We start from the raw sequence: 6160 nt of genomic DNA, 5'->3' as shown, positions 1-6160 counted from the left end.
CTTTTTCTTCCACAATTAAAACATGGCAGAGGTTTGCAAAAATTACTCCTCAAGACTCATAGGCAAATCTTAAAGCTCATCAGTTACTTTGCTATCAATTACTTTGTGGCTGATTACTCTGTCAACTTGGAATAATCAAATAATCAATTTAAAAAATCATTCTTTTGAAACACGGAACAATTTATTGACATGAAAGGATTTCAACTCTGAGAGACATTCCAAACTCACATACACTTTCTAAGATTGCCTTTCATTAAAATAAATTCTATTATGCCCATCCACCCCCAAAACTACCCCAATCATTTTCATAAAGTAATCAGCAGCTTATGTTCTTTAACATGTTTTAAGGGAAATTATGAGGATCTTAAATTATGGTGATTAATCACCATGCCAAAATTCAAATTGATTGTGTTTCTGTAAACTTGAAACCGTATCTCCCCATAGGATTACCAAACCCTTCAATGGTAGTTATCTTTTTCCGCGATAAAGCTCTATGCTGTAATGTAGTAATTATCTAATTATGTGAAATGCACAGCAAAATTAAATTGATTCTGTAATATGTGAATGACTGCTGTACCCTAGACCCAACAGTTGGATTTCTCAAATTCCACATTACTAGATGGTAAGTTTTCTTTTTCCTGTAAAGCATCATTTGTTGCTTCATAATGTAGTCAAATGCAACAAAGGAAACTTCATGAAGGTAATTTAATGGCTTAGCATAGGCACATGATTTCCAATTAATTCCTGATCTTAACCCTTCCACGGAGCTGAAATGTATTATGGTTAAAAATTCAAAATAAACACATGTCTGTTTTACATGTTTTTAAATAAACATGCGCAAAAGTAAAAGAGCTGTACCTCGCCTTCACGTGGCCCAAATTTGGGATTATAGATGAAAAAATTCAGCAAAGATGGGGTGTACTGTTTCTCTTGCATCCCTGCAGCCATTCTTGGGCTACAAGTTAAGAAATCAGAAAGTTTAGTCATCTAAAAGTTAATCATTCTACTAAAATGATAAATTACTGTTGGGTGTTCTTCAAACAGATTTTGAATGACTGACCTGGTAGAAGCTCACCTTATCATTAGCATTAGTGTACTTTTGTTCTGGAATTCTTTCCAATGGTGGTAAGCCTGGTGAGCATGCCTTGGACTTTTGAATGCAAAGAACAAACCCACTTAAATGACAACAAAGAATAACAGTAAGGTTGGGCTGGGTTTCAATTTAAACAGGAATTCATGGGACAATTCCGATTTGAATCTCATGCAGTGGGGAACGGATCATAAAGTGGATGAAAATTGAAGCAGTGAAATTATGACACCGAGTTGGAACTCAGTTACTGAGTATTCAGTATTGAGCCCAACAATGTTTGTCAGGTATAATTAACTTGAAAGGGAACACAGTGTTATTGTTTGTAGTAAATAAGACAATGACAAATTTTACTTTTTTTATTCCACTGTACAAGCAAGACAGTTGATTGTATTTTAAGCGGGAGGTAAGTAATTTGCACATTCCAACTGAATTAAAGGAACTGACCCCAAGCCCTGGATAACAGAAAGATGTGCGCATACAGTGGGACACATTTATAGAAAGCTTGGGACATTCAGTGAATATTTAAATTAGCAGATGAATAACCACATACTAGCCTATGTATTTATGATACCATCTGTGAATCACCCACGAAAACAGATTTTGATCAGTCACCGCCAGTCACCGGCCACTCAGGTATACATGCTATATTAGCTGATATTCTTCACGGAACAGCCTTAGTTGACCAAGGCAGTATTCCAAGTGGAATACTGTGACCATGCACAGTTTATACTTTCATTTGGCTACTGTTTCGCATTTCATATTATCGTCTATTTAAATGGCATACAAATTTTGTTTTGTATTCATTTAATAAAGAGTGAGATATAGCCATATCAGTAAAGAAACAAAGGTTGAGCAATATGAAAACATGCAATTCATTTTTAGCACGCCGCTAAAAAGGGAGCGTTATCAAGAGAGCTCGTTGTTTCGTGATATCCACTGTACAGAGCGTTACTGGCATCAATTGGATGGTTGTTTGTGGGACAGTGTGGCAGTTACCCAAATTATGGTGTAGTAATACACTCAGTGTTATTAGCGATCATTATTATTTCTAGACTAGTAACAAAATCCAGTGTGCACGAATTAAGACGGAATTTAGCAACCAAATTAGCTGGCAAGTAAACCAACTGGATTTGTGTAGTCTACTTTCATGTTAGCTGAAGCGGATACTCTAGTTCGGAATCACGCTGCGAATGTTTCCCTCACGAACTATTTTGTGTGTGATGATAAAGCTAACATTATTATAATTCAACACTAGCGTTAGTCAAAACCAATAAATCAGCAAAACTGCCAAAGCTATTGTCAACACACAGTACTGTTAAGTACATAAACTGGCCGGTTACGCTGTACACCTCTGCATTTAGCGAACGTAGTAAAATAGCTAACGAAAAATCGCTAGGAAGGCTTAAGCCGGAAGTAATTTGTTTCAGTAGCTAGCATTGAGGAGCATAATGTGATGGCAATACAAAGCATGCAAGTCGAAATTATATGTTTTCAACGCATTTAATCTGGTTGCAACTGTATATCAAAAAAGCAAAAATGACTCATTTAAATTGAACTCATTAGTTAGTTACAGTGTCATTGGGTAGCGAAAGAGCTAAACGAAATAGGTAATCGATTCTGCTAGCCAGATTAGCCTCATTAGCAAACTGTACCATTTCCCCACTAGCATTAGTACTAGTAGTAGTACGGTAATGTTTTCTCAAAACGTAGATGTTCCAATACGACTTTTAAAGCTGGGTACATTACAATAAAGAAACTTACCTTTTAACGCATATCAAGTAATCAAACCGGATAGCTGGCGTCTTTTAAAAATAAGTAACGATAGCTAACAAGTCAAGTCACAAAAAACACATCCTTCCTGTTCTTATGACAGTTGGCTGTGTTCCGCAAGAGGAAATAGTCGTGTAGGATCAACATATTCTGATAACATGGTTCCTACACAGCGAAATATCCACTGAACTTTATATAGAAATAGTAGGCTTTCCACTCGCAATTATTTTATTGATAAAGAGGGACGGTGGAATGTAGGCAATTCATCTTCTAAATGTTTTGGAAACATTTTTGATAATAAAGCCTAGTTTAATCCCTGATTAACAATTTCTGGATTATTTAAATGTAGCCATTTCTAATTTCTGTTATCAATTAAAAGCACGACTCATGTAGGTTTATCCCTGGCTTTGTAATCTAATTAATTTATAAGACAGCAGAGGCCTGGCCAGGTCAACACATTTGAATGGGGGGAAAGCATGCAGTCTGTTCACTACTTCACTACTTCACTACTTCTGTTAGAACTGCATAACATAATATTTTTTTCAATAATTTATTTTAATTATTTTAACGTAACTTAATTTATTTGAATTTTAACTCATGTATGTTAATGTTGCATACAACATTGCAATAGTATTTTTTGTCACTTAAATTTAATAGTGCTGTATAGCAGTGGATAATTATACATAATGAATTTTTAGAAGGTTTGGCCATTCTACAGGAGAAGATCATTTTCAAGTTCCTGTTGACTGTATTTGGAAAGCCTGTGTTGTTTTCACACACACACACACACACACACACACACACACACACACACACACACACACATTACTTTAGTGAAATTGTTTTATTAATTATTATTATTATTATTATTATTATTATTGTTATTATTATTATTATTATATATGGGAAATTAAAATAATTACATGAATAATCAGCAAAAAACAAAAATTGAAGGAAATACAACATAGGTACTGAACCTAGATGTTACGTTAATCTGAATGTATGAATTGTTTGCTACTTAATATTTAGTAAATTGATTTATTGCAGAGATAACATCTTGAATATCTGACTGATGGTTAAGATTTGGGGTCACAAAATGTATGCCTTATCAATTCATCTGCACTTTTTAGTGTGACCTTACTGATGGTAGTATGACTTTTGGTTACTGTTGTATACAACATCATGTTGTTTTTTAAATAAACCAAATTACACCAGAGCATGTAGTTTCAGTCACAATGAGCTGATCAAAGGAGTATGTTTTTTGCCTCTACTTTATCTGAAAAAACAAAAGCCCTGGTGCTGAGTATCTTGTTTTTTATTTTTATTTTTATTTTGTACATTTTTTTATTACCCTCTTATGCCTTCATCCCTGTTGCTACACATCTTACGATTCCATTAAGCAAAGATGTGTTATGTCTGCAATAGCCATACTGCAGCAATTTAAATTAATATATGGAGAGGGATGGTGGTATTGCATGTGCAGATGTTCAACAAGTGAGACAGGTGCAGAGATGGGAGTTGGGAAACAAGCATTAAGCCTGTGGTCTCAGTCCCATCACTCTAATGGACTCAATGGAAACCTGAGCAGGAATGCTTGCCCCCAGGCATTGAGTGACCCATTGCATTGTAACTTTAACCTGCACTCTCTGTCCCTTGCCTTTGTGCCGCCCCTGTTTGCTTTAAATCTTTAACGCTGTTTATTCTCAAACCTATTTCTGATTTTGCAATGCTTAGTCCATTATTGAATTATTGATTTTCATGTCAGTCATTTTAGGATTATAGTTTGCTGTCTGCTTATTTGGTTAGTAATGCTGTTTAATGTTAGGATTATGTGTCAGTGATAAACAAGGGTGTGCATTGTATTACCTGAATACTGGCTTGACATAATAGCATATTTTTTCAATGATTAATGGCTTCCCATTCAAAAACTTGGACATCTCAGACTCATACTTAGTCCCCTATGGCATCAATCACACATCAGGAAATACCTCAAACTGGGGTGACATACAAACTGTGACAGTGACAAGACTGTCTGGTCCAAAAAAATTTTTTCACTCACATGGTATATATTTACAAATAAGCAATTTTTGCAAAGATTTCGTCAGTTTGAAACATAGACTGTAAAAAAATATTGACAAAGTGACGGTGATGTCACCCATTGACTTTCTCTGAACTAGTGAAAAGCACTTTGAAGCTGCGGAAGTGCAGTTTTTGTGCCCTGCCATGTTGTGGAAATTGGAATCAGAGAGTTCACAGTAGGGGAAAGGGGGGACCCTTATCTGGTCCTGAAGTCCAAGTGGCACGCAATGATTAGCCAGCAAAGAAAATTGTCCCTGTTTGGTCCACAAAATATTCAAATATGTTCAGATGATGTAAATTGGCAATAACTCCCCAAAAATTACATTCTGGCATTGATGCACTGCAGTATATTATTGCAAGTGAAATATATGTTTTTTTTTTCTTCTTCTCAGTATGCATACATTAAGCATAAATTTGTTATTTGATTTGTTTGAAGTGTTTTAAGTGTCTATACTCAGACTGCAAAGAGAAAGTTGCCTTTTTTTTACTGCTTTGGTTGAGAACGTATGAATGGCACAAATTTGGTACACCCTTTGGAAGCTGTTTTTTTTTTTTTTTAGAAAGAGTGCTTGGGAGACTTCAGACAGTCTGAGTAAAATAGGTGCTGAGACTAATGATACATCAGTTGTGGTGTGTACAGTGTTCTAATGACGCTAGCAGCTTATGCAATGTACTAGTCAGGTGTCAGACAAGGTCATGGCCTTCTCTGCTACTTGCTCTCATTACAGCAAAGATCCTTGCATTTTCAGGAAAAGTTCCACTTAATGAAAGTATCATACTATAATTGAATAAGCCCTGATCTTGTAGTTTGTTTGTTACATCAATGTCTGGATCTTCCAGGGTTAATGCCCATGATTTGGGATGAGATGTTGGATATCAGGCATCCACATACTTTTGGCCATGTGGTGTATATTGTGTAGATACACAGGTTTCAAAAAGTCACACTGCCTTTTTGCCTTGATTGTATATGTTCAAATTCAACACCAATTGAGTGCTTTGCTGAAATGAATACTGGATTGAGGACATTTTAAATAAGTTTCACAATTATTTCATAATATATAAGTGACCATGTGATACAACACATTCAGGTCCGACAAAAGGTTTATTTGACTGTATTTAACATTTTCTTAGAAAGTATCATCTTCAAATGCAGAAGATCAAAATATCATAATTTACTAATGGGAAGATTTTTCAAATTCAAAGCAACACCAGAAGTCAGAG

The sequence above is a fragment of the Anguilla rostrata genome, chromosome 2 (genome assembly GCF_018555375.3).
Source record: "Anguilla rostrata isolate EN2019 chromosome 2, ASM1855537v3, whole genome shotgun sequence".
NCBI lineage: Eukaryota > Metazoa > Chordata > Actinopteri > Anguilliformes > Anguillidae > Anguilla > Anguilla rostrata.
This window is presented reverse-complemented; position numbering follows the sequence as displayed.